Below are 22,840 nucleotides of genomic sequence, written 5' to 3'. Positions count from 1 at the left end.
AACATTTGCTAAATAATGTATTTGGCAAATAATATTCATCCAGCCCTGGTTTTAATCGATCTAATGAGGAAGGCAGACAGCACAAGGCACTCATGGAGGCTTGGCAATCGCTTAGGGAGCTGATCCTTTCACTCTGCCTCCTTCTCCTGCAGTACAAATAAATGTGCAGAGTTTCCTGTTGGTACCGACGAGGGTGACCCGGCTGGGCACCCCACCCTTGCACACCCCTTCCCGCAGCCAAGGGCACACAGCCAGCTCTCAGCACGCTGCCCAAGTCAGCCTGATGGCTCACAAGCTTCTCACCAACTCCTCACTTACCTTCTTGGGTCTAGATAGTTCTGGGGATAGTTCTGGGTGTTGGGGCAGAAGCTCTACCAGGGCCCAATGCCAGCACTTTTCCAGCTACTTTGCACTTGGATTATGTGGCAGCAAAGCCCACTGTCTTGAACTAGCATAAATAGAAGGAAAAATAAGAAAAACAATAGCTCACCCTCTTTTACTCAACAGGAAGGTTGCGAGCTTACAAATCATTTATTGGAAAAGGAGGAGTCTCTTATTTGCCGGAGGAGCTGATTTCAGGGACCTGAATGAATACATTTTTGGGGTAATTTTATGCAGACATTATGAAGGCATGCTACATATTTCCTAATTTTTAAGTTTGATTTTTTTGTTTCCTTCCACCACCCACATTTTTTCCTTTTTATGAAAATAAACCCCAAACAAATCTAAAGTCTTCCCTTCCACATGACATTTCTTTTAGTGCAGCCTTTCATCTGAAAGAACTGTTTTTCTTGGAAATGTCGAGCTAAGCCTTTGAAGAAACTAGATGTCACTGGCTGTGTGAAACGTCTTCCTTCTTTTCAAAGCCAAACCTCAAGGATATCTTGTTTAGAAACGTCACATCTGCTTTATTTAACAGTACCCAGGGCTACACTATCCAAACTAGATTTTTATTGTATTTTGATGGTACTATTATTAATAGAAAAATATTAATAATCTAAAAGATCGATGCAGAGTGCCAAACACTTTACATAGTTGCTTATTTCTGAAATAGGCCCATTAGCAGGGACCTTTCGTAGGTTCAGGTACTACTTATTGTGGTAGGATCTGTCACATTCTTTCCAACCATTGCACACACATATAAATGCATTCTGCATACACTTACGTTCCCATGACAGCTCAGCAGCCTGCCAATGTTTGAAATTATTTTGACTTAATTTATAAGGAAAGTTAAGACTGGCAATTTTCAAGGCTTAGGCCTTTTCTGTGTTTAGTGCTGTAGCAGAAGGAACATGAGCAGTGAGCAGATGCTCAAGCAGAGAAGTCAGCTACATAAAATAGGTTGTCCAGAGAAGCTGTGGATCTTTCATATGTGGAAGTGTTCAAGGCCAGGTTGGATGGAGCTCTGAGCAACCTGGTCTAGTGGGAGGTGTCCACCCCAGGCATCAGGGGTGGGAACCAGATGACCTTTAAGGTCCATTTCAACCCTAGCCATTCTGTGATTCCATGATGAAAACTACACACTGATTTCTTGGTCACTAAAGAGGTTTTGCTGGATTTTTCCATTTCCATCTGCAGGGAAGATGTTGTTCCCTCACAGGGGAGCCAGTTTGGCTCAAGCCTTTTTAGCAGTGTGAGCCAGGGTGGATTCTGCCATTCCTGATGGTGAGGCCTGCAGGCCGCCAGTGCCACTGCTGCTGTTCAACCTCAGCCAAACTGGTTTTAGTCTGAAGTCATCATAGTTATTCATGATGAAAGTTCATAGAAATGTGGTTTTGCAGCTAAAATTAGTTTGTAATCAATTTTATGCAGCATTAATGACTCATGTTAATAAGCCCCTCCAGTCACGTTTAAATCAAGCTGTAAGACCTGAACCAGCACAACAAAAGGTTCCATAAAATCAGTCCGACTTATCCCCCCATAGTGACTAATTATGTTAATTAATTCAAAGCCTGATTAAACAAAATTATGCTGAAACAGAACCATCTCCATGAATCTTCAGAAATGCTTCTTTTATAAATAAGGAATGAATAATTTACTGATGTGGAAATTTGGGGTTTATACATGTGTTTTGTTTTGGTTCTTAATTTAATCTAAAACGTGCCTATTTAATTTCTGATTTCATAACAAAGCCCTGTGGCCCCAGGGCTTGCCTGTTATGTGTTGTGGTAATGGCTGGTTTATTCCTGAAAAAGCACTTGGCTGCCCCAGCCTTTCCTCACAGGAGTGACTGAGCAGAAATTTCTGAAAGCAGGGAGCATCAGAGATAACTCTGAGCAAAACCCTCAAGCCTGAAATTCCCTGCTATTTCGGAAACATTGGCTAAGGCATCTTGACCATTGAGGCTTGGCCATCCAAGCTTAAAAATAAACATTCTTGTCTACCAGGAATCTACTGAACCATTTTTAACTCACCCCAGCGAAAATTAAGGAACTTGATGTTTGGATGTTGCCAGGGTGATTTGCCACTCGTGATCCAGCCTGTGGGGAAGCAATGCTCTGTTAATCGCTGTAACCAACTGTTGTTATAAAAAAACAAAATTCTCTTCAGGCAGGCTATATGCCCTACCTTGCCCACACCTTAGAAACTCATGTCAGCCTCCAGGCTTGTCAGCCTCATCAAAGCTGCCAGCAATTGCTCCAGCTCTACTCTGCCTGGCCAGGAGCCCTGGGAGGTGCCCCATGGCCAGGACTGCCCTGGTGTGTCTGGCTGGCCTGCTCCTGTCCATGCCCTGTGTGCCAGACTCTTTCCTAATGGACACCCATGGGGAGCTCTCCTGGCTTCACAGCATCCTCAGAGCCCCTAAGAGGAAAACACCCCTCATTTGAGCATCACCTCGTTGCACAGGTGTGCCATTGACAGCTTTATTTCACTGATTGAGGAGGTTTTATTCCCTTCAACAAGGGTGACAAATTTTCTGGCTCAATTTGGGTGTGACCCAAATTGGCATTTTGAGCTAGAATTAACTATTTCAGAAAGCCAAGGTTCAGCTGAGAAAAATGAAAGTACTGAGGAGAAAAATGAAAATACTGAGCTGCAGTGTAAAATTATTCAACATCAATTAAAGGCCAGTGAGCAATATTGTAACTAAAAAACAGAAATAACTGAATGTTACTTATCAGTCTGATTATGATTTATATCCTCTGAATAGAATATTATTCTTTTCACACAAGATTCGCTGTGTCTGAGCATTTTAAACTCCAGAAGATGTGGAAAGACCTCAAATGCTGGATCAAAGCTGAGGCAAAAACCATGTGTAGAAGTATTCTCTTCTCTCTGGTGTATAATAAGTAGGAAAACAAGGAGAGAGATTTCAAGAAATAGTAACTGAGAGGCATGAAATGCAGGAAATTGCTTATGGTATTGAATGATATCAGGAAAAAAAGATCATTAAAACCAAAACAGTTTGCTCCTGAGGAAAGAAGAGAGTTTCTGGTGATGGGATATGTTATTAGGTGGGATAAGGAAATCATCAGTGACAGGAAAAGATGGATGTGTTGGATAAACCCTTCTGTTTTGCAGTCGGAAACAAATAATTATGTCCTTGTTTCAAATGACAGAACAGTTTCCATTAGTAAGCAGAGCAACCATTGAAAAACTTTTAAGAGAGAAAAAATTTTTTATATTCATACTTTCAGAGAAGGTACAGGCCAGGACTGCAAAGGACCTAGCTGCAAGGGTCATAAGGTCCATCAGTATCAATGCTGAGCAATTTCCAGTATCTGGAAGTTCCCTGTGAAACAGGAGAAAGGATACTTTGATGCCAGTAGCCCCAAAAAGAGGAATGGATGAGTTGTGTTTCTCCGTGCTGCTTAGCCTGCCATTTGGCTGGAGTGAAAGAATGGAAAAGCTGATATGTGATTCAGATGATAAAAACAGAGGAAGCAGGGGAGTATAATTCATACCTCTTAACATGTGGGAAACCCAAACAGAAAAGTGTATACTTTTAGGGTCTATATTTTAAAATTAATGTTTTAAAAATTGGAGTGTGGAGAAAGCAGCTAGAAAATGTTTCACAGGCTAGAGGAAATGCCTTTCAGGAAGAAACTCAGAGGTTAGCTTGTCAGAAAAGAGATGGAATAGTGCCTGAATTAAAATTTAGAAGTAAATTTACAGGGTTAAAATGGCAAACCCTAAAGGCTTACTTATCCTGGCAGTGCAAGACAAAATGAGAAACAATGACTGGGAATCAAAGCCAGAGCAATGCACCTGACAGAAGGCTCACATTTTTTACACAGGGGATGACTGATGTATGTGATGGATTCTCCATGTTTTGATGGCTCCAGATCAAGGCTGAACTATCTTTTAAATATGCAAGCTCTTGGGTTCTGTGCAGGGAAAAGTGATTAAAATGAAATGACCTGTGATATACACAACAAGGTGCCAGACCAAACGTTCTGTGTGATTGTCCCTTCCAGCCTTAATCTGTAGCCCATGCAAACCTGAGAGATAAATCTGGTCTTGTATAGGTTTTGTAGATAAATATATTTCTATTTTTCTTTTCAATTTCCTGTGACAATAAAGGCAGCAGGAGCGTGGGTGAGCCCCTGGAGGAGGCAGGCAGGTGTGTGCTGAGGCCTCTCGCTCAGTGTGACCCATCGCACACGCAGCCCCGCGTGCAGGGGGGTCCAGCTCGTGCAGGCACAGGAGGCCTGACTCTGCATATAAGCTGCCCTAAGCTGTCTCCAGGGAGTAATTCATGGATAAAATACTGAATCCACTCCATGATCCCTGTGGGCCTCCTGGGAAGGAAGGGCAGCTAGGGACAGGTTTCAGTTTGATTAAGCTGTCATAGCTGACACTTTTGCCCCCAAGTAACTCCTTATTCATTGCAACCTCCTGTCTGGATCAGAAATGGTTTAAAGACACCTTACAAGTTGCACTGCAGCATAAGAGTCTGCCCCAATATCAAGCCCAAAGCATCTCAAACACCTTGATTCCTGTGGGCATCCATTAGACGTTTCTTTTGGCAGTAGAAAAAGAGGAAGTAGAAGGAACAATGATTCCCATGCATGCACCCAGTCCTAGGCAAGGGGAGAGCAGATGCTGGTGAAGGACAGTGCAGACCCAGTGGGCCACATTCCGAGTCAGGCATTTTGTGGTCTGGAGGAAGCTGCAGAAGGCACGGTGTGTCAACTCAACCCCTCGGATATCACAGTCACTCAGGAGTGCAGGTAGAGTAATGCTCAGCATCCTGTTGTTATTGCACAGTGGGTTGTCAGGGTTTGTCTGCTCCCACTTGAGAGACTAAAAAGAAATGCTTTACTAGCCTTTTGAGATGTTCTGTGCTGTCAAAATAAAGAAAAAATTTCACTGCAAACTTGTATGTTGTCAGTTGCACAGCTCAGTGAAATACTTTGCATGGTAGAAAGTGCCTGAGAGGGAAGATCATGCGAAATGAATCTGTGAGCAGAGGTGACAAATCCCTCCAATCGACTGTTGGCAAAAGAGGTTAACTGCAAAAAGATGTGATGCACGTTAAGCAAAGTGCTCCATCCTTTGCAGTTTGCTATTGCTACTGCAGGTAAAGTACTACATTTTTTTCCCATTGTAATCCCATGCTCTGTTTTTTGCTGACATGTGAGAGACATTTTCCTCGGCTTGAATTCTTTGCCTTTTTGAATCTCTTTAGTATCCCTTCACAAACCACACTCAGAGGTTCTTCTGGCTCCAGTGTTACAAGTATTGTTTATTACCATTTTAATGTGCTAGATACTGTACAAAACCATATTGAACTACTATGAATATTCTTACAGAATCCTAGGAATATTCACTTTCTCAGTTGTATTCCAACTACAATGCTAGAGGCAAGATGAAGATTTTATGGAGAGAAGTCATCTTCTCACAGCCTATTTTTCTTAATCATCCCCCAGCTCTATTCTGTTTTGCACCTCTTGCAACCATTTACACTTGACTGTAAAGAAAGCAAAGTAAGTGTAAAATGCCACCCACTTTGCATGGGTGGAAATTACTGCATATAATGGGGAAGGCAGTGAAGGAATCAGGCTACAGGGAGGGAGGGATCACCTGTGTAGAGTAAACATAAAGACCTTCACACTGAGATGTGCAGATGTGAAAGTGCTAGCAAAGGCTTCTCGAGAAAGTCGTTGAGACTGCAGGACTCAATCTGTGCTCATGCAATTATGACCTATCCCATTTCACCTCTGTGGTGCTGATTCTTTACTGGTTTAATAAATTCTCAGCCTGCAATGGCAAACTATGATTTTATTATAATTTAATGGTCATATATTTTTTTCCCCAGCATTTTTGATTCTGAGCATGAAAATTATGTTTGAGGTTCTGCATCCTGGAAAGTTTCTCAGTCTTGATCCAGAGATGCAAACTGACCTGCTTGCTTGATGGTAAGATAATCAGTGATTCTTGCTCTTTAGTACAAATTCTTCTTTTACTTCACATTGTGATGTTTGCAGTTTTCCAGATTCCGGCAATCAGATTTTATTAGGCTTTTGTTGGCTTCACCTAAGAATTAGCCCCACTTCTGTCTGAGGTGTTATTGTAGCCTAAACCTACTGTAATTCAGTAGTAAATCACACCCGTGGAGCAAGAAAGGATGTGTCTGTCACACTGATATTGTTTTCTTCTGCCAGTCATATGCTACGTTAGTGGTCCCTTCACATATTGTTTAGACATGGCCATTTTCTTTACAACATGCCACTACTAATGCTAGAGGGAAGAGTAAGACAGTGCACCCATTTTATAACTTGTTTAATCCCTCATTGAAGAGCTTGATGTAATTGGGAATGACTGCAGGTCTGTTGTTATAATTAGAATTTGTGCTTTAGCCTTAGGCTTTTCCCCTTCAGGGGGGTTGATTGGAGTCCTGGGAGGCCTCACTTCTCAGCATGCTATTTCCTGAAGCCTCTTTCATCCCTGCTGCTAAGTGTACATGGAGTGACTTGGAGGGTAAAGCACAAAGCTTTGCAGGGTCTGCAGAAGCAGAGCAAGTAATTTGTGCCAAGGCAGAGATAGACCAAACCAAGGCGGTGAAGCTGCCAGGATTTTCTGCCACAAAGTGGCGTATCACCTTCTGCTGTACATTCTGGAAAACCTCTGGGCAAATGTGAGAGTAGCAAGAGAGGGAGGTGAGGAAAAGAGAAGGTATTACAAGGAAGATACAGCATTCACATATCTGAAGGGAGAGCTTTCTGTGTATGCAGAGAATTTCTCAGACTCATCTTTTTAGGGCTGGCCAGAGCAAATCCATTGGGTCAAAATGCTGCCAGAATTACCATTAGCATGTCATGTTCAGCTGCAGCTGGACTTGGGAAAGGAGAAGGGAGAGAAGGCTGCAGTGTAGGCCTGATACCATCTCTCAGGCACATTAGCAGGAGCATGGCTGCTGCAGGTCACCCAGTTAGTCTCCTCTTATAGGAACAGGGCTTTTTGGACTACGCTTGAACTTGAGAAACCATCTTTTAATAGAGTTTTGTTTTGGGCTGGGAGACAGTGAGGCGAATTCTCAGCTGCTGCAGATCAGCACCGCTGCATGGTCTTCTGTTACACCAGCTGTGGGCTAGGCCCTTGTCAGAGTTTATTTACAGAAATGGGCATGATCCTTGAGAGCAGCCACATTGCTGGGATAGGCAGCAGAGTGACAAAAGATGTTGTGCCAGTTAATGTATTATGGCCTCTCTTCTCTGCTGAGGTACCCACGGGTGGTGCAGGTGTCCATCAGTCACTCTGAATTACCAGGGACCTCTGCATGCTGTGGTCAGAATCACACAGCTGCAAACCCTCTTTGTCCCAGGGACACCAGCATGTTGCTACATGTGCATGCAGCAAGGTCCCCACAGTGTGGCATGCATGTCTAGGTGCTTGCAACACAGGCTTATGCACATGTATGTCCAGATTTCTACTCCCACCCAGCCTGGACCTAGAAAGCCCTTTGTTTCCACAGAAGTACAGCTCCTCTGAAATTAGAGAGGAGAAGCAATTACAATGGGCCCTCTAAGGTGTCTCAATCCAACCCAAAACTTCTTCAGGCTCCTCAAAATAAATTGTGGCTGAATACATCACCCTTTCTCTGCTTCTCTCTTTTCCCTCTTTCACAAGCACAGGCACAACTTTTTGGCAACTATAGAAATCCCTCCACCCAGCCCCAGGAAGCCTAGACTCTGTGGAGTTGGAATGCGTCTTATTGATCTGTCAAGCCATTATATCTGGCCATTAGATCCCCGTGTACTCTTCTGAGATTAGCTAAATCGCTCTGCAGACTGTTAGTAGGCAATTTCACAGACCCAGGTGTCCAAAGATAACAGGAAAAGTTCAGAAAACAGAGTTTAGCTAACTGATCTGTGACTGGTGAGAGTTTGTAAAGCTTCTAGAATGGGCTATGAATTAAAGCAATTGGTGAGGAGCTGAGGCAGCCCAGGTCTCTCAGGATATAATCCTTATACTTCTTTCCAGCTGATTATGTGTCACTCACTGCAGCAACCTGGTATTATTTACTTGGCCTTTGTTCTTTGGCTGAAGGCAGGGGGTAGAGTCCATCACCAACTGTCCTGTACTTCCACGTGAAATTGCTGGATAAAAATGCATGAGGAGCTGCAGGGCTGAGCAAAATAACTTCACTTCCTGTGATGAAGCTTGCAGGCTGAATTTCAGGGAATGACTGACATTTCCAGCAGCTCTTTGAGATCTCTGGGGATCCCTGGAAGCAAAAGCGTGCTGAGCCATATGCTTCTCCAGGAAGGGCCCAGGTCATGGTCTGTTAAAGAGAGAACCATTGTCCATTGTGATTACCCAGGCTCTCAGCTGCACTTTGGAAACTGGCAGGAGTGGAAATGTCATCCATGAGTGCTGATGGGGAAACAGATGCCTCTTGCCATTTAAATATAAATTCATGGCCCCCATGGAAGAACAATACATGAATCCCTCAGCAACACTTGCATCCAGAGATGGACCTTGAACTAGGATCTGAGCAGGACCTCCTGAGGATGATGTGGAGCAGCAGAAAGCTCAGCCAGTCTCAGGGTTAGGCACTCTGTGAGCTCCCTGAGGCCAGGATGACTGACTGCAGGGTGTTGGCAGGCTGTGCCTGCATGGCAGTGGAAAGGTGTGCTCATGAAGACACGTGGAGGCTGTGTTTGAACTGCCTGGGAGTCACAGCAAGGCAGAGTTCAGTGACACCCAAGCACCAGTGAGCTCCTGCATGGGTTTTGCAGCTGGCTTGGAGCCATGTTGCCAGGTATGGAAGTGCCTGAGCTACCTAACTTCACTCCAGCTGAGGATGTGTGTACAAAATACAGTGATGCCTTTCAGACACACCCCACTACATGGCTGGGTGCTGCAGTGCCCATGCTGCTAATTTCTCCTCTGGGGTCAAATAGGAGGCAAACACCCTTGATCATGACACAGATTCATAGATCCAAAGAATTTGTCAAGCCTAAACTGAAGTCCAGGGTCGTATAGCTCCATCTGCCCTTTTATTCTCCAGGGAATCTGTTTGTCTCTAACTCATTGACTCTGAAAATCTTCCAAAACATGTTTCTTGGCAATGCTTGGATCTCCCCACCAGAAGGTCATTATCTTTTCATAAGAATAAAGGGAGGCACAAAACTCCCTAATTCCTTGGCAAACAAACAGTCCTCCATCAGACATGCACTCTTTCTAAGGCCAGAAAGAAAGGCAAAGAAAAAGCTTTTAAAGATTTTTTCCCCCCAAAACTTACAGGACAATTTGTCCCCCAGATTTCCCTTCCTCATCAGTAGAAGCTCAGTATAGTGGCTAAAGCAAAGGAGAAGGTTGTCTTAATGGCATGATGGTTGTTACATTGTCCTGTTTTGTGCATCTTGTTCATGCTCCTGGGGTCAAGCTGACCTCTGCAATTGCTCCTTTAGGTCAAACAGGGAGGTACCACTGGACACTGGGATTTTCCCTTTACTCTTTGTAATAAATAATGTAAGGCCTGGCCAATTTCCAGAGCTCATCTGGGAGTTTTACAGCAGGCACTGAGGACACTGGGGCAGCCTGTGATTGCTACTGCTCTCTTCCTGTGGCACACAAAAGCTGTGGCTTTTGTTCTCTGCTGTTGGTCTCAAGCTTGTTACAGAGCCCTGGGGAGCATTTTGTGGCCACAGGCTGTGGGGTGGGTGCTCTGGAGACCAGTCAGAACTAACCATCTTCCTGTGGTTGTGGTAAACTGAGCTTGTCCCGGGACCTTTCTAATTCCAACTTTGCTGTCTGGCATGGCTCCTGGTATAATGCAGACCGCAGCATTTCAGCCAGTAATTAACAGAAGAAGGAATTACTCTTTGCTTTAGGAACAATCCTAGAGAGCCCTGGCATAAGGACTTCAAGTGAGTGCTCTCTTGCACCACGTATTTTTCCTTCTTCTCTTATTCATTAAGAGGATGAGAAGCGCAGGATGATGGAGATCAGCCTTTCTTCCACTGCCTACAGAAAAGCAAGGTAGAAGCAAAGCCCTCTTGGGCAAGGGGACAGCACTGCCCCGTGCCAAGGATTGCTTGGGATTGATGGGCTGTTCAACACAGCTGATCCCAAATGTTGTAGATGGGATCCTGGACAGGATATTTATGCCACCATTACATGCATATCTTCTAGGAACTTGGATCAGGTGCTGATGCCAAGTTTTCTTTCCTGCTGGGAGCTCTGTAGAATCCCTCATCTGCATGAGGCACAGGAGCCTGTGGTAGGTGTTGCATATTTTTCACCTACCAGCTCAGCTGTGCTTCCTCCTATTTCCTCATTTCTAGCCTTCCCCAGGAACAGAAGACTTAGAAAGAGAGACCTGTGAATCCCTGCCAAGCAGAGATCCAGCAAGTGCTATTTAATGTCTCAGTATACCCGCCCTAGCCTTCCTTCCTCCTCAGCTCTTCAGTTCCTGCTTACTGTGAAGACATGGAGGTTATGCAGGCTGCCATCCCACACAGCTCATCCCTGCACAACCTCTCTCATGTGCTGGCAGGATCTGACATCTGCCCACTGAGGGCTTTCCCCTGTGGCAGCAGAAGGGTAAAGGAGCAGCACATCGTGGTGTTCAGACAGGAACTGGCAACAACAAAATGCAGGGGAATTCGGAATTAGGTGTCTGCAGCTCTGATTTTAACTCTCCCTAGAAGGTGTGCTACGTTAGCTAGGACTTGCTGACTGAATGAGAGGATAGGAAGATTTGCTCTCTGTTGTGCAAAAAGAGGATAGGTAAGAATTGAAAGAATAGGCAAGGAAGGGAAAAGCTGAACGCTTCTTTTTTTTTTTTTTTAACACATTTGACCCTTCAGAGGTCTTTGTGTGACTCCAATTGTTTTGTGTGATTGTTAGGTGTGTTTTTATGAGAAAAACTTGCATCACTGAACATTGTCTGAAACAGCCTAAATAAAGGCTGGTGAAAGCTTACCATTGTCCAGTAAAACAATAAAAAGCCCAGATGGTTGAAAGGAGATCTGTACTTACATAAAGATGAGGCTTTATTCTGCAGAATCAAGCTCTGTTCCAAATAAACCTTTTGGTTTATTTGAGTTTTAAAAGAGTTTTTTAGAGTCAGTGGGATACTCTACGTATCTGCTTTTTTAAGAGCAGATAATTTCACTGTTGTTCCTTTCAGGAAAGGTGCTGGAGGTAGGTGATCTGTTCTCCTCTTTCTCATAGTGGTTTCTGTCATCTCCATCACAGTTAGAGATATCAGTGCTCCTGACACAGGCTGAGAACCAAGGTCACTCTGGCTTTATCTACACAGCTTTGGTCAGGCAAGATTTGTGGAGACCAAGGGCCCTTGGAACTTGCTAGACCAGGTACTGAAAAAGTGTTAGAGAAGACACTTTGAAGATGGCTCTCAGCACTGCATTGCTTTTACAGGGATGTGGGTGCTCCATGGACCTTACACCCTCACACCTGCATGAGCAGAAAGGACAGCTAGCCATGTGGCCAACGTACCTGCTGCCTCTGGTTCCACCTGGACTCTATCTCCATGTGTGTGGCCTCAGGAAGCCGTGTTCCTTGTTCCTTTTGTAGGCAGGTACACTGCCTCTCATAGGACCATAGCCTGGAAAAAGCCCTCCAGGAAATGGAGATGCACAGAGGCACGTACCACTTTGCTGCCAAAACAGCATCCTAGTGCTGCCATACTTTTGCTGATTTATTTTTCTGGAGTGGCTGAAGATGCTGAAAAACAGAGAGATGCTCTCTTTAGGGAGCTACTTACAGGATTCCCATGAAGCAACCACTTGGAAGTGGAATGGGAAGCAGAATTCAATTCTGGTTAATTCAATAGAAATACTCCTCTTTGGGCTCACATGTGATCCACACCAAATCCAGGAGAGCTGGGAATGCACAGGTCTGGAATCAGTACTTGTGGATCCCCCACTTTGGGAGGCTGCATAATAGTGTTAGTCTGGGGACCCTGACAGCTCTGAGGAGTTGCTGTGCTCTGGCTGTGTTCCCAGTAAAAGGATTAGCTACAACAAAATGACACTAGACTTATTAATTAAATTAAGATCCTTTCATAGGGCAGGATTTTCAAAAGTGCTCAGCCTTGCCCTAACTGTGCTCTTGCCAGGGGTAGTCAGGTGTTGTAGTGGCACTTTCAAGCAGAGCAAAAGCCTTCAGAGAACCTACCTTCATTCTGAAACACTTCAGCAGATATGATGGGAAAATATAGTGGATCTTGGCTTGCAGTGCAACTCATGGAATATCTGCAGCTGCACAGGCTCTCTCTGCTTCCTTACATGAAGCAAAGTCAGTTTTGGGTCACTCCTAGGCAGGAGAACCCTAGGAAACAGCAGAGGACTTGGAGTGCTCCCCAGATAGCTGCTGCAGGAAGGGGACATAAGAGGGATGCTTCAGTTTTATCATGTACTGCATACAAAATGTTCAAAGTGTATGAATGTTCATCATGTGTATGACATTAAAGATCTCTTCATGCCTGCATCCTGTCCCTCTTCCAGTTTGCTTAATCCTGTCCTGCCTTTTTGAAATGTCACCTGCCATCTCAGTCAATGAACAGGCCTTCCTCACTTCCTATCCCAAATTGTTCTAGGCCCTGCTATCCCCTGGTAAAGTGACACTGCAGTTTGTGCTAAAGATGTGGAGTACCTTCCTTCCCTGTCATTTCTTCCATGAGCAAAAGGTCAAAGCTATCACTTCTGTGACTGGGTAGGAGGGATAGTTGTGAGTTGAGTCATCCCACAGGCACAGGGTGTCCTATAGATCCGCTATTGTCTCGGGAGAGCAGTGAAATCCAGGTCAGCAATCTCGCCTGATGCAGCTTTTCCAGTGCTGTTGATATTTAAGACAAATGATCATTATTTCAGAAAAGAGGAGGTGATACCTACCCCCTTTGTTTATCAGGAAAGCTGACATTAAAAAGCCAGAGACACATGGGAATTTTTTCTGAACTGGGAGCAATTTTTTCAAAATTACAGCTGTATTCTTCTCTGGCCTGCCTGCCGTGTCATGGCACCCCGTTGAATTAATTGGTTTCCAGGGTCGAATCTGGCCTGGCAGCCTTCACACAAAGGCCTGGAGAAAACCGAGCTGCCCCCTGTTTTAAGACTCTCACAATACAGGATCTTGATGAAGTTAACAGCTGGCAAATGCAGAACGTGGAAAAGGAAATACTGCTTCAGGCAGCAGTGTCATTGTAACCCTTGGAATTCAGGGCTGCGGGAGGCTCTTGCAGAGAGATGTTTTTTCAAGGACAGCAGCGCAACAAATGCGACAGTCAGTAACAAAAGCTCAGAGAGGAAAGCAAGACCCAGCAGGAGACAGGGAAGAATCGCCTTTCAAGCATGGCACTGAGTGACCACATGGGTAATTTTGGAGGTTGTCTTTCCCTAAGTATTCAGGCACTGAAAAATTGTCATTTCATAGTTTTGTACAATACATCTGGCAAAAATCTGGAGAGCTTTAGTTCCCAGAGCCAAAAAGAGAACATGGGCCAATTTCTGATCCTTTTTATGTTCTGATAGAGATTTCCATCTCACATGCAACTAATCCTACTTGCTCAAACCCTCTGACAATGAATGTCCTCAAATTTTAGGTTGTATCAGCTAAATATACAGTTAAATATCTAAATAGCAAAACAAGGCTTATTTGGTTGCATTTCTTTCCAAGCATTTGTCTCTCAAACTTGTTCCCTTCCCACAAGAATCTTCAAGCCCACTGACTAAAGTGTCCAAACTTTACATAGGGTAGAGATCAATTACATTCCCATCATTTTCGTGGGAAACAATGTTTATTCAGAAGGCAGAGAGTGTCCTGTGGCATACTTACAATCAGTGCCTTTGGTGAAGAGAAACCTGCGGTGTGATACGGATGTTATCTGCGCAGTTCTGCCTGCTGACTGGGTGTGGCCAGGGTCCATCTGACCCACATCCAGTGTGGGATCGAGCAGGGCCCCATCGCCACAGGGCACGTTAGTGTACGTGCAAGGTGCTGCAGGGGGGCTTGAACTCAGGTGTGTGTGTAGATGGGGAATTGAAGCATTTTGGAGGTGAGAGAGATCAAAGAGAGGTTGATGGAGGGGTTGCTGCAATGAAAAAGTATGGCCACAAGGCATTAACCTGTGGGAAACTGATTATGTCACTGCTCAGAGTAAAAGGCTTTGTTTTCTGGGTAACACAACTCTCACAAGTGTTTCCTGTGCAGGGTGGTTTGTTTCCTAGCATGTATATAACTCTTGATACCAAAGGGGAATTTGTGTCAGTGCCATGATCTTTGTTCTTTGCAGGGTTATATTTAATCACAAAGATCCGATATAGATGGCAGATGTGTGGAATGAATGGGACACCATCTCAACTCACTGGTAATTTGAATTGCTGTTTCTTCACCTGTTTGAGTGGCCTTTTGTTGTACAGTTCAATTCTGATTTTAAAGATGCTTCCCATCTAGGTAATACATTGATTTCAGTAAAATTATCCCTGTGTTACACCAGGGACTCAGGCTCAGTATTTAGACCGTTCACTTTAAACTCATCTCAGTAGAAACCATGTATAAATTCCACTGACTGTGTGGACTGTTGTCTTGGGTCAGTGGTTGTTGCCTACACACAAAGTAGGCAGGAGCCCTTAACTTTCTGAGTAGGGAGCATTTAGTGTTCACCATAGGTAGACGCAAACAAACAACAGGTCATGGCAGGCAGAAGTCAGAATACCTTTGCCAAATCTGATACCTTTACTAAATACATGATTAGTGTTTTACAGGAGGCATCACACAGCACTATAACAAGAACAAGAAATGTTCACCGAGTGTCCAGAAACTTAGATCAGCTGTTTGTTGGAACTCAGTCACCAAATTATATCCTGCTCTGTGGGTCAGGGTTCAGTGGGTATTCTTTGGGATCATAACTCTCACTGGGATATGTGCATAACTGAGTTAAGTGTGCACAACCACCTTGGAGGTCTTGCTAGGCAGGTACTTGAGAAGTCACCGATCACTAGAACTCTACTGCCTCTTGGAAATTGCAAAGAGCTTGAAATTGCAAGCTTGAAGAAATGATATTTCAGTTCCTCTCACTGCAAAATCTACATATAAATACTTCAGTTATTTCTTGCCTGGAAAGGGAGAACTGAGCTGGATTTTGGCTGTGCCACTGTCACATAACACAGTGGGACTTAGAGAAAAGCCAGTTAGTCCATGTGCACAGCACGGTGCAGTTGGGGTCCTGTGAGCAGTGTGCCCCAGGGGTCTCCCAGTTTGGAACACCTGGCTTTGCAACAGGAGTGTTTTGGTCCAAGTGCAGGTCTGCACTGGCATGGCCATACTGCCTGCTGGGGGACTTGGTATCTCCTTTCCTGGGAGTGTGTGAGGGAGGCAGGGGAGGACAAAGGCAGTCCTTCGAGCCCTTCAGCTGTTACTCTAAGCTGTGGATCACAACGCTTGTCTGAGAGACAGCAAAAGTAATGCACACTGCACTGAAATGCCTTAAACATGGCTCATGTTGAGTGCTCTGCTGTGCATCCCAACAGCGTGAGATTTTCCAGGTAGCCTGCAATTGTATAAAATTTAGGTTTTTGTAGAAACCAGATAGAAATGGGTAATTACTCACAGAAGGGGGCCATAATTGCCTTCACTAACAAGTAAGGGCAGAAACAGTTGCCTTTAGCCCCCCTTTAAAAGGACAAAGCAAAGAGCACTTGGCAGTAGGAATTTGCCATAAAAAAAGAGGTGTTTGGTGTTTGACAGGGTAATTGAATGTTTAGGAACAGGTTGACATGAAAATACACTTTCTTTTGTGTCGGTCAGGAAGCCCAATCTTGTCAACAGCCTAAGACAGGATGGAGGACTGCCAGGAGCCGGACAAAAAATGTGGCGTAGAAAGAGTTCTCATTTGTATTTCAAGTGCCACAACTTCCCAAGAGGCTGTGATGTCCACCTAGAGTTGCCTGGCAAAGATGCTCAGAGGTCAGGATGTGTTTTTAAAGTCTCTTTAAATACTGATGTCCTTTTGCACAGTGTTCCCTCCCAGCCTGCCTCCATCATGTCCCATCCAATAGTCTGTTTTGAGAGGTTTAGTGCTGCTGAACAATGAGATGTCTTTTCCTTCTGTGTCTTTTCCTTCACATGATCTCCAAAGGGCCTGGCAATTTATTGTGGGGGCCATCCATCGCTCTTAGTAGAGCACAGAGTGAAAGAAGCACATGGGACAGGAGAAGGGGACTTTTGCTGGCAGGACAGACTTGGAGTTGTCAGAGGAGACCTCCCTCACGCCACCAAGGGAGTGGTGGAGCTGGCCTCTTCAGGACACATCTGTTCCCTTCATGCAAGAAAGAAAGTTTTGAAATGGGAGGATTTTAAATCATGGTCTTGCCCCACTCCCTGCTCCCCTCCTCTCCTGGCGCCCTTTCATCTCATATCCTTTGGATTAAGGATACAGCATTTAGATAAAATGCCCCAAATTTGTCTCTTTGCAGCAGGTCTTTCAAATGTTCTATCTCCTCACAGCTCAGCCAGTTCAGAGTACTTACATAAAGGGTCTGCTAGCCATGGAGAAAGGTTATTTCTTCCCATCCTGCTTTTGTTTTGAATTTTGCATGGACAGGGACAGTGTTGTCAACCCATTAGTTGTCACAAAGTTAATGGCTTGGATCTACAGGCCACAGGCTTAAATTTCTGGGAATGAGATTTACTGCAGACTATCACATGAGGATACTGTGACAATCTAGCTGAGGTTTAAGAAGAGCAATCCTATTAGCTTGAGTTGCCGATAGGGATCAAAGCTCTCTTTCCTCTTACACAAATGCCTTGGAAGCAAACTGATCACTGTCCAGGTCTATCAGACCATGAAACTAGATTAGCAAACTGGGGCCTCTGTGTCCAAATGACAGAGCAGCTGAGGCTGCTGTACATAGAGGAAGAGAGAGAAGTGGGAGATTATGCAAATGTGTGGCAAATAACTCACTTTATAGGATATAATTAAATAAAGTGAAGATACAACTGCACCACCAGCTGAATACAAACTTGCTTTCACTGTAGCAAAGGACACACTCAATGTCATGGCCAAGAGATGAACATCAACCAAAAATTTATCTTCATAGCTACAAGCTTGTTTAAAGTGCTGGGAAACCTTTTTGTGGTGCACAAGGAGAAGAATGTAGACCCTTTTCTGCCAGGTATGTGTCATACACACTTTGGAGCAGCTGGCCTTTTATTAGATTTTAGGAAATAAACTGAGCTGCAGAGAGGAGAAAGAATGGTGATTGATGCTTATATGGCTGGTACTAGCCACAACACTAATATGGCTTTAGTGGTCTGAATCATTGTTAGGGCTATGGGAACAGGGCTTGCTGGTACTATGCAAGCAAAAAAAACCCATGGGTTCTGTGCCAACAAATATTCTTGTTTAGTGCCACACACAGTGAAGGATGTTCAAGCTGATATCTGGCTGTGGCTTATGTAGAAAAAATGATGACTTGGATCCCCTTGGAGTGGGACAGGTATCTGGCATTCAGCTCTTCTGCTCCTGACTTAAAGCCAATTTACAAAAAATCCTAATACAGAATTTACTCCTATGGCAAATCAAATGTATCATATGGAGCCAAAGCCCTGTGCCTCCTCTCAGGGGAAAAGTCTGGGGCAAACTGTCCTGCTGGACCCCCCACCTACTGGGATTGCTGTGGGTCATAGGTTTGGCAAAGACCTAACAGGCTTCAGTAGCACCACCTCTGTGGATCAGACTAGGTCTAGAAGTGGGGATTAGCTAATAAACTAATGCCATTTTTTGGCTAACTGTCCATGTTGACAGGTACTGTTTGGGTATCTATGTATAATTAGCCAAGTGTTATGCATTTAGTTTGTTGGGTAGATGCTCTGAGGTTACAATCAAACCTGAACAGCTTGTATTGATAACTAGGGCAGTCCTGGTAAATACCAGCACAGTATTCTCAAGATGTCTATACTTCACTCTGCAAGGCAGAAATTTGCCCTGTGCTCCTTATTATTCCTCCTTGCAAACTTACTGACTACTGATTTGGATAAAAACTTTAGCTCTTATTCTTTCTTTGCACTGTCTTTGCATTGAAACATACAGAATGTCCCCTAATACGGGTGACGTCTTCAGCGGTTTTGGTCCCTTGAATCAGCCTAGCAGTACGACTGACACATCACAGGCATTTCTCCTAGGCAAGACAGTTTGCTTACTTGATAATTCGCCAGAGCTGGAATTTCCTTCCCTCATAGGTCTTACCCAGAGCCCAACCTTGCAGCCACAGCATGTGCTGTTAGCAAAGGGAGCTTTGCTGCTCATTTTGCTTCTGCCTCTTGATGTTTCTTACTCTGAGCTAAGAACGTGAACTCTGGTATGCACAGAAATGGGGGAGGTACTTCGAGGAGAGCTGGCAGCTAAGACAACCATATGTAGAATTAATAGTCAATAACTTATTGATTACATCTCCTATGACAGGTCCCCAAGTAGCGTTACTAAGATTTTCCGGTACTTGTTAGACTGTTTTTCTTTCCTCTTTTTTTTTTGTTTTGATTTGCTTCTGATCTAATCGTGACTGGAAGTAGGCCTTAATCACAGCTCTGGCAGCAGTTCCTGCCCACAAGTTTTGGGAAGTTCACAGTGTAATCTCAACATGGGTTTGCCACTGATGATCTTTCCTTGAAATGAATCTGAACGGAAACCCAAAATTTGAATGCCACATTATTGCATTACGTGCAGATTTTGATTTTAATGCTAATTCAAATCTCTATTTCCGGACTTGAAAAGAAAATACCAGTAGTAGTAAATAGTATCTGAAAAAAGCAGGAACAATAACAACATCAATAAAACCAATAAAACAAATCATATCCACACATTAGAGCTCCTATGCTCATAAAGAATGCATTTATGAGTGCTTTTATGAGTGCTTCATCCGAAACTGTTGCACGTGCACTTTTGGTGTGCAACACAGCAACAGCAGGATTCCAGTGGAATCTTTAGGGGAAAGGCAAAAAATAACATCAAATAGTGTCACAATTGAAACAGAGGGGAACATTCAAGCAACGTATAATTAACCCAGCTGGAATTTGGTCAGGATATCCAGGTTAACACCTCATTCAGTTAGTGGGCTGTGTAGTAAATTGTTGAATATTGTTGTTTAAAAGTCAAATAATTTACTGAGCTCTTTTCATGTGTGGAATATACAAGAAGGTCAACTGCCTTTTTAACATCTGGTAGCAGAACCCTGGTGATTTACCTGCACTCTGGTGATTGTAGATAGCCAAGTGATGGATGACTTTGCTAGAAAGCTCACTCTGTTAACTCATACAAGCCCACAAGGAGCCTGATAACTCTGCTTTGTGGAAACATTAAAGGCTTTGTGGGTAGCTTGTGTAGATTGACAAAGTACCATAGATGTCAGTGGGACTCTGCTGATTTATAAGTGCTTTGGACATATCTCTAAACCAGAAGGACATTCATTACTTTTTCTTGCTTGAAAGAAAAAAAAAAAGGGAAAGTAAGAAAAATAGAAAGTACCTTCATTAATTACTCACTTATTAGAAAATATTTGACTTGGATTTTCAAGTTACTGTTCAAATCAAATCTAGGATTTGGACATAGCCTGGGTGAGGAGAAGACTGGATGAGATTATGCCATGCTTACTTTAATTGCTTTGCTGCCTGACACTGGTGTCTGTAGGAAAACCAACAGGAAAATTACAGAAACAGCAAGTGGAGCAGTACATGGTCTTAAGGAGGATCAGAAAACTGATTAGGGGCTAAATTTTCCTTCAGCCTAATGAACCATGCACAGGTGAAAGACTGCCTGCATCTCCCTAACCCTTTTTGGTTTCCTACATCTCATGTCAGTTTAAGCACAGCCTAACACACCAATTGTGCTGATCCTGTAGAGCTGACCTACCTTTCTTACACAGGTCTCTCTTTTGTCAGCATATCTGTATTCTGAGAGACTCTGAGCGCATTGCACTGACTGACAAAAGTTAGTTTTTTGGTCTTGCCGGCAAGAGGAAGCTAATATGATTAGGGAAAAGGAAAATGAGTTCACTCGGTTTTCTGCCTTATCGGTCTGCAGTCACAGCATGGCAGCTGATGGAAACTGAAGACAGGAAGGGCATGGCATTGCCTAATTTCTTCCCTATCCACAGGCTGAACCTGTAGGAATGGCAGTTAGAAAATTCATTTTATGGCTTAAAACATTTGCTTCAGTTTCATGCCAGGCTTCAGCAAGCAGAGCACTCAACTGTGGTTCTCCACTGCTGCTGACTTGGAGGCAGCGTGGAGGGGATGAGGGTCCGACAGACCAAGGGCAATAGTTTACTGCACAATCCCTCTCTGGATTACTCTTGTTTTCCACATATTTCAGGATTACCAGAGGATGCTCAGCCTCCACTGATTTACTGTCTTGGCAGATATCAAGCAGAGCACAATCTATGCTGTATGTTGCAAGGAAGCTTAACAGTGGATGAATGAGGGCAATGTTTGCAGCCAGGACTTTCCTTTACAAAAACTGAATCATGCTGTTGTGAAACCAGGACCGAGTGATGAATGAGTCACTGTTGGCAGCACACTCTGCCCTATCAGTAGGCTCTGTTCAGGGGATGTGGGGGCTGGTGTTTGATATCATCTCTGAGCTCCCAGCATGCTAATGAGTAATGTACACTGTGGCCTGTATTGATCTGTGATTTGGTTATTCAAAGAGGCTCTGCACAAAGACACCCGCGTTGCTGGAAGTCCTGTTATTCTCCAGCACAAAGATGTTGCTTTGGGGATGCTTAAAAACATCTCTCTTGTTTGACTGTGATGTTTTCAGGTTGGATCTCTTTATTTTGGGGGCTTTTTCCTAGTATGAATGCTTTGTAGTAATAAAATGCAAAAATTCATTAGTAAGGGACAGAAGAAGCATGCTCAGATGATTCAAAGAAATGAGACTGAGACAGAAATCCTGGGGCCAGTGGTTCAAAGTCAGTGCTGCTGGCTATGAGGTAAGGGACACCCCCTGTTTGGGTGCAGGTGATTATATCACATGACAGAGAGGACCAGCCTGTTGGTAGTGCTGGAAATGGGTACATTGCCGCTCTCAAGAAACAGAGAGGGGAAAATGTTCTTTTTAGTGAAAGGGCATCAAGCTGCTTTCTGTTTCTAAGCTATGGCGCTGATTAAGTTCCAAAAGACTCCCATCAGGATGTGAGGAAAGGGTCTGCATCTTGAGATAGGGTTAAGAACAGTATTACAGGGAGTCTCCATACCCAATTTGCGATGATAAACCAGCACTGCACCCACTTTTTACTGAGACTCAGCCCAAGAGCTGAAGCCCCAGAAAGTTTATAGAGTGATGTGTCCTCTCAAGGTGAAAGGAGGTGTTCACAGGTGAACAATGAAGCTAAGGGAAGGTTGGCCTGCCTCTGCCAGCTCTCTGGGATCAAACAGGGGATTTCAGTCACCAGTTGCTGCTGCTGGGTCTGCAAGTACCAGATCCCAGGCTCACTGCAAGGCTCCCACTGACTTAGGCAGACTACAAATCTGGCTGTGAATAAGCACCGTGTTCTCTCAAATGGACTGAATGGAATTTGAAAGATGGGAGATAAGAGCTCTTCCCGGGACAGGGCAGAAACAGAGGGCCTGGTTTCCTTTGCAGCAAAGTCCTGCACTAAAAATGGCTCAGTATGTGCACCAAGGATGGGCAAAGAAAACACACAGGAGTATCTTTATGCAATGACAGAGGTTAGAGTATCATTGCAGACCAAGCTGTAGGGATGTAACAATCCTGTCTTTCCATTAAATAGCTGCAAGTTGGTTTAAGAGGGAGAAGCCTTACTTTTAAACAAACAATGAAGCTTAATTAATCAAAGAGAAGACATATGCATTCAAGCTCTGAAGCAGTTTTTCTCTGACAACAGTCCCCTCCATGTGAGCCTGTGTCATGTGGTAGTATGAGTATGGGCTAAACTGTACTTAAGACTAAGTAAACAGTATGATTTCAAAAGCAATTGGGAAAACGAGCATGGAAATTGAATGAAGCCCAGAAATGTGTTCTGAATCCCCACCCCAATCACACTGTGGGAAGAACTTGACATTGCCATAAATAAAAATGCATGTTAAAACCTTTCCACAGTTTCTTGCAGAGCATTCTCATGGGGCCCAAGATGGCTGTTGATAGCCAAGAATGCATTACAGTGAAGGATCACAGGTTCTGGAAAATCCTATCAAATTTTATGGAAAATGATAACATTCCTGCCAGCTTAATGAACCATCACTTCAAGGCTCTTAGGAGCGGTACACCCACTACTGAAATATATGGATGGTGCATGCAACCTTGCAGGAGAGATAAAACCCTCCAGCAATCCTGTGCTGTTAGCCAAGCTAAACTATGTTTCATCTCCGACAACCACACAGCAATACTCACTCCTGACATGTTCCTATA

The sequence above is a fragment of the Cyanistes caeruleus genome, chromosome 2 (assembly GCF_971803275.1).
Source record: "Cyanistes caeruleus chromosome 2, bCyaCae1.hap1.1, whole genome shotgun sequence".
In the NCBI taxonomy this organism is placed as follows: domain Eukaryota; kingdom Metazoa; phylum Chordata; class Aves; order Passeriformes; family Paridae; genus Cyanistes; species Cyanistes caeruleus.
The sequence above is the reverse complement of the archived record's forward strand: the minus strand, read 5'-3'. Positions refer to the sequence as shown.